The sequence below is a fragment of the Homarus americanus genome, unplaced genomic scaffold (genome assembly GCF_018991925.1).
Source record: "Homarus americanus isolate GMGI-L3 unplaced genomic scaffold, GMGI_Hamer_2.0 scaffold51728, whole genome shotgun sequence".
Taxonomy (NCBI): Eukaryota; Metazoa; Arthropoda; class Malacostraca; order Decapoda; family Nephropidae; genus Homarus; species Homarus americanus.
This window is the reverse complement of record NW_024721061.1, coordinates 23,893-31,371: the sequence shown is the minus strand read 5'-3', so window position 1 is coordinate 31,371 and position 7,479 is coordinate 23,893.

The window sequence follows — 7,479 nt, the reverse complement described above, 5'->3', positions numbered from 1 at the left end:
CTACACCACATGCACCTCTACACCTCACTCCTCCACCTCTACACCACTCCCACCCCACCACACTCCTTGGCACCCCACTGCACCACCTGCACCTCTACACTCACTCCACACCTCCACCTCACTCCCTCCACTTACATCATCCTCCACCTCTACACTACTCCACCACCACACTACCTCCTCCACCCCTTACACTACCTCCACACCACACTACACTGCACCCCACACCACCTCCACCACCTCCACACACACCTCCACCCCCACACCACCTCCACCCCACACACCATCTGCACTCTACACCACCTGCACCCCAGCACCACCTGCACCTCTACACCACCTGCACCTCTACCACCCACCACACTACTCCACCTCTTACACCTTCACCTGCACCTCTACACTACCTCCACCACCACACCACCTGCACCTCATAATTCACCTGTCCTCTACACTCACCTCCACCCTCACTCACCTCCACCCCACCACACTACCTTGCAACACTCACACTCACCTGCACCTCTACACTACCTCCACCTCTACACTACCTCCCACCTCTACACCACCTCCACCACCACACCACCCTCCACTCTATAACCACCTCCACCTCTACACTACCTCCACCCCACACCACCTGCACACCACCTGCACCTCTACACTACCTGCACCTACACCACCTGCACCTCTACACCACCTCCACCACCACACCAATCTGACCTCCATTACACCACATTGCACCCCACACCACCTCCACCACCACACCATCACCTGCACCCCAACCACTCCACCCCACACCACCTCCAACTCTACACCACCTCCACCTCTACACCACTCCACCTCTACACCACCTGCACTCCATACCACCTCCACCCACACCACCTCCACCCCACACCACTGCACCTCTACACCACCCTCCACCTCTACACTACCTCCACCACTACCTCCACCTCTACACTATCCACTCCACACTACTCCTGCACCTCTACACTACCTGCATCCATCACCACCTCCACCTCTACACCACTCCACCACCGCCACCACTCCAGCCCCACACCTACCTGCACCCCACACCACCTCCTCCACCCTCACACTTCCTCCACCACCACCACCTCCACCTCTACACTACCTCACCTCTCACCACCTCACTCCACACCACCTGCACCACACTACCTGCACCACCACACTACCTGCACCCTACACCACTCCACCTTACACTACCTCCACCTCTACACTACCTCCACCACACTTCCTCCACCTGTACACTACACCTCCACCTCTACACTACCTGCTCCTCGATACTCACCTCCACTCCTTACACTACCTACACCACCAAACTACCTCCCACCACCACACTCCCACTCCACTCCTGCTACCTGCACCCCACACCACCCCCACCTCTACACTACCTGCACCTCTACACTACCTGCACCTCTACACTACCTCCACCTCCACATCACCTGAAATAAAGTTATTGTAAGTCGAGTCAATTCCCAGTCGAAACTTTGAACTCGTTTTCTAGTTTTGAAAGTATTGTTGAAACTTCACTTTAATTCCCTTCTAAGGCTTCAAACTTTGAGAGAGATATGAACTTTACAAACTTAAATGGTGTGAAGGATAAATGGTCTGTTATTTTTTCAACAAGGTTATCAAAATGAAGCCTTGGGATTTTTAATGGTTGTTTAATGGGGGAAACTTAAGAGATGTAAATTAGAGATAAGTTGGAAAAGTTTTAACAAAGCTTTGAAGATGTGATTCAAACTAAGCTGTCAAAGTTTCACGCGAGTATGTAGATCAAGCTTTGAACCTTGACTCGTACTGAATATGGAAACCTTTTGAATACATACAGGAAATATTCAAGTTATCATTGAAACGAGACTTTGAATTCTAACAGCAAACAAGAGGAAAATAACAAAACAACTTTTCACGACGCATACAACACCTAAAACATAAAACTTTTAACCAATGAGTAACTAGAACAAAGACTCTGAAGAACATGAATTAGTTTAGTTATGAAAAATTCTTCCTGTCCTCGAGTATCTCCCAAGGAAGAAACTTTGAACATTTGAGTAGAAGAAAGAAGCCTCAACATGACCTGCCCAGCCTGTGTATTTCTTCTCTTCCGTTAACCCGTGAGACCTCAAGTAATTTGTTACTCCGTCCTTCGCCCTCCAAGACAGCTCTGGTGTTGGGGTAGTTGGGGCAGGGGTTGCCTCTCTCTCTCTCTCTCTCTCTCTCTCTCTCTCTCTCTCTCTCTCTCTCTCTCTCTCCTCGCTGGTGTAACAATGTGAGGTGTTTAAACTTCCCACGACTTTCAGCCTCATGTCACTTCAGTTCTCCACACAATTATAACCTGGCTAGTTCACCTGTCTTCCTAAGGCCTCATTACCACCTGGTCTGTTTTACTCTCCATCAGTTGCTCTTGAAAAAAATATATATAACCCTATTTTTCAGTGGGTCCATTTGGTGGTGGAGGCTAGTAAACATAAGAGTTAATATGGTGGAATCTAGTGTTAAAAGAGTTAATCGAGCCTTTGATTCATTTAAATGCCTGTAGTCATTTGCATATTTAGACTATTTTTTTGGTTAGGTGTGTTATGTTTGTACTATTGTATAAACTGTGCTATATATAAGTCAGTCATTCAAGTTTTTCCACTCACTCACCCCTCAGCCCCCTCCTCCCCCACTCAGCCTCCCCTCCACCCATCCGACCTTCCACTCATCCACTACCCACCCAGCCATTCACTCACCACCCACCCTTCAACTTACCCACCACCCACCTTCCACTAATCACCACCCACCCTTCCACATCCCCACAACCCACCCTTCCACTCCACTCACCACCCACCCTTCCACTAATCACCACCCACCCTTCCACTTCCCCACAACCCACTCTTCCACTCACCCACTACCCACCCTTCCACTCACTCACCACCCACCCTTCACTCCACTTACACCCACCCTTCCACTCAATCACCACCCACCCTTCCACTTCCCCCACAATCCACCCTTCCACCCACCCACTACCCACCCTCCACTCACTCACCACCCACCCTTCCACTCACTTACCACCCACCCTTCCACTCAATCACCACCCACCCTTCCCTCCACTCACCACCCACCCTTCCACTCCCTCACACCCACTATTCCACTTCCCACCACCCACGCTTCCACTCCTCTCCACCCACCCTTCCACTCACCCACCACCCACCTTCCACTCACCCACCTATCCACCGCCCACCACCCACCTTCCACTCACCCACCATCCACCCTTCTTCCACTCCACCCACCACCCACCCTTCCACTCACCCACCACCCACTCTTCCACTCCCCCACTACTCACCCTTCTACTCACCCACTCTCCCATCCACCGCCCACCCTCCCATCCACTCGCCCATCCACCACCCACCCTTCAACTCACCCACTCCCACATCTTCCACAGCCGCCCCGCGAAAAATCCATTCACACGGCAATTTCTCATCATCATTCTGCTATGTTCCTGTGCTGTGTCCATTGTGAGAGATGCTGTTAACTGTCACAGCTAGTCTGACGTTTTTACAGGAAAGTGGGAGGAGGATGGGAGGGAGTGAGGGAGGGAGGAGATGCAAGCTGTTCCCTCCATCCATTCCACCACTGTTTTTCCTTCGCCTCTTTCGCCCCTCCTTCCCTCCCTTCGTCACTCCTTCCCTCCCTCACTTTGCCTCTCCTCCAGTCCCTCCGTCCCTCCCTTCGCCCGTCTTTCCTTCCCTTCGTTCATTCCTCTTTCACCTCTTTTATCCCTTCTTCCTTCTCTCCACCCCTACCTCGTCCCTCTATCACACACCCTGTTTCAATCTCCATCTCTTATCTTCTAACCTTTTTTGCCTCCTCTTCCCTACACCACGTCAAGGACTCTCTCTCTCTCTCTCTTTGCCATTTCCTTTTTTTTCACTTTTATCGTCTTTTTCCTCTTAGAGTCATTAACCGTCTCCTCCTCCTCCTCCTTCATTCTTTTTCCATCCATCTCTCATCCTCCTCCTTTTCTCCTCCTCCTTCTGTCTCTCATCCTCCTCAATCTCCTTTTCTCCTTATCCCTCCTTTCTGCCCCCTCCCTTCACCTACACCCTCCTCTCCCTACTCTTTCTCCTCACCCTCCTCTTCTCCCAACTCTTCCTCCTCACACTCCTCTTCTTCCTACTCTTCCGCCCCACCTCCCTCCTCCTCCGCCGACAATAGATAATATCGCTTCACTGTCTTTACGTCCTATAAATCTGGCCATTAGATGCCTGTTGAGACCACCACCACCTTATGATGCTGGCCAGATTATCAGCCCTTAGCCAGCCACCAGTGATGTTCTTCCTTCCTTCCCTCCTCTCCTCTCCTTCCTTCCTTCCCTGTACACCACATTACCACCTTCTCTCTTCCTCCTTCTTCTTTTCCTTCTCTTTCTCCTCCTTCTTCCTCATACTTCTTATCCTCCTCCTCCTCTTCCTCCTATTTCCTCCTCCTTCTTCCTTCTCCCCTCTCTCCCATGACCTTCCCTTCTTCCTTTCTTTTTCTTCCCCTTCCTCCCTTCTGCCCCCTATCTCACCTTGCCCTCCCTCACCTCCCCTCTCCCTTAACCCTTCCCCCACCTTTCACCCTATATTTCGTATCCTTCCCTCTTCCCTCCTTCCTCCCTCCCGTTCTCTCCTTGCCCACCTCCCTTTGTCTCCCCTCTCCCTCTCTGTCCCTTTACCTTCTCTTTCCACTTCACCTATCTCTCCCTTTAACCTCTTCCCCTTTACTTCCCTATGCCTTCATCCCTATCTTCCTAGCCCTTCCTCCTCCCCATTTCTCCCCTCCCTCTCTCCATTGATCTCTTCTCCCCACCCTTCTCCCCTATCTTCCCTTGCCTCCTTCTCACTGTCACCTCCTCCTACCCTTTGCTCCTCTCCTCCCCATCGTTCCCATCACACCTCCAACAGCTCCCAAATGTCAGACTCCTCCAAGATGAAAGGTCAGCCTGGTCTCCTCAACAGATTTGCCAGGGTACCTCAAGGACGGATCACCGATGTAGAAACAAACAGACAGACAGACAGACAGTCATTATCTTGGGCAGTGTTACGTTCACTGGATAATCTTAACTTAGTCGTCAGAGAGAATGCGGTGGGTCTTTTAAATGTTTTATTATTTGTTAGTTATTGATGTGGGATGAAGATTTGCAATATTGATTTTTCTTGTTTTTAAATTAGTTGATTTTTGAGGCTAAGAATGCAAAAACAAATATACCCTTGGGTTTAGTTAATTGATATATGAGTTGTTTAGTTTCGTGTTTAACGGACTTTGATTTAATGGACTAACTACTTTTATATGGTCCGTTGAAAGAAATTTCGTATATAACAGTTTGATTTAACGGACTTTGATTTAACAGACTTCGATTTAACGAACTAATCTCTTATATATAGTCCGTTAAATAGGTTTCACTTTCTCTCCACACTCACGATTGAACTCAGGACTCAGATTTTCTTTGTTTAGAGCATTGCCCACCCGGGCTGGGTCATTTTAATGACCCACGTCAAGGCCAGGGGCGAAAATATAATAAAACAATAATATTAATAATAATAATAATAATGCGATGATGATGATAATGGTAATAATAATAATAATAGTAGTAATAAAATTAATATAAATATATTTAATAAATAACAATTATAATAAAAGAAAATAATAATAATAACAAAATAATAATAATAATAATAACAAAAATAATAATAATAATAATAATAATAATAATAATAATAATAATAATAATAATAATAATAATAATAATAATAATAATAATAATAATAATAATAATAATTAAAAAAATAACTATAGAAGAAAATACATATACAGTATTAACAAAAGTTTATAAAAATTATAAATAATAATGATAATGATAATAATTATTATAATAATAATAATAATAATAAATAATAATAATTAAAAAAATAACTATAGAAGAAAATACATATACAGTATTAACAAAAGTTTATAAAAATTATAAATAATAATGATAATGATAATAATTATAATAATAATAATAATAATAATAATACCTGCGTAATAAGAGCCATGAATAAATTCAAAAACAAAAAATAAAAATATCAATAGTGTGAAATGATATATGTATGTTGTGTTGTTAATATTAAGAGTAACAATTGAGATGCAATTGTGTGTAAATGAGGCAGGAAGTCAGATCAGCAACGTGGGACTTGGTCACAATTTTTGTGATGCCATATGGCAGCAAGGTCTACCATTAGACAACATTTATGCTTCTAATATCTTCCCAGATGGTAGTAACTTCCTGTTTGATAGCTGCCTACCTACTACTGTTTCACTTACGTTCTCTGAAGGTAGGGCCCGGCCATTATTACAGCTGATGAATTATTTAGATTTATTATTCAGCTTTCATTAATCATTCACAAAAACACACCATTGAAGGATATGTTTGTTTTTTATGTTGATATTATAGTGAAGGGAGGAGTGATGGTGTGGTGTTTATTCATGGTGTTGTATTTGGTGGTTATGGTGCTTTGATGAATGATGTTAGAGTGTTCCCATAATGATCTTGGTATACCTTCTGGCCTGTGGGAGTGGTCATTAGTTTATTACTTCCTCCAGGTAATCTTACATACCTACTACTACTACTACTATTTACTACTACTATTCTACTACTATGCTACTACTACTATTACTATTACCTTTTTTATGGCCTCCAGCTCCCCCAATAGCGATTCCTTCATACCATTTTATTACCTTAATATTAAATATCCTGATACATAAGTAGCTTCCCTGGCTGTGTTGAGTTAGTTGAGCCGCAGATCTATGCGGCATTCAGTGACTGTTGCCTCATAGTCAATATCTGCAACTGTTGTCGGCTTTAGGTCCGATGCTCTCGTTCCCCAGAGGCTGTAATAGGCCCCTGTCTCATCAACAGAACGTATTATATAAATGGGTCAATACAACTGATATTATATTCAGATTCACCACCCTGTAACTTTCCACTGTCTATGAGTAAGACATGATATGGACATGGGCAGGCAGCCTCACCCAAGAGGGCAGGGCCCATAGCTCAGCATTTCTGTAAGCACGCACTGCGATGCCCTTCAGCTTCAGTAGCTCACCTCAACTCATATCGTAAGGACGTGACCTAACGTTTTATACATAAACGCCGTCCCTTCTCATTCCACTCTAGACAGTGAGACTTACGGTTGATATACACTCCAGTTATCTACAACCTTTTATAATAAAACAAAGGAACTACCGTTTGGGTTTCGTTACTTAAAACCAAATATAAATAATAGTGAACGGACTGGTTAATTGGACAAGCAGCCGATTATATAGGTAGCTGGCAGTGTGTACGGTTCTTCAAACTGGTAGTCGTATCATCCGTCTGTGTTTTGTGCAAAACAAGAAACCACACACAGCAGTAACGCGTTACATAATCCGAGTGTTTAAAACTATATCCCGTATTGAGACGATATTTAG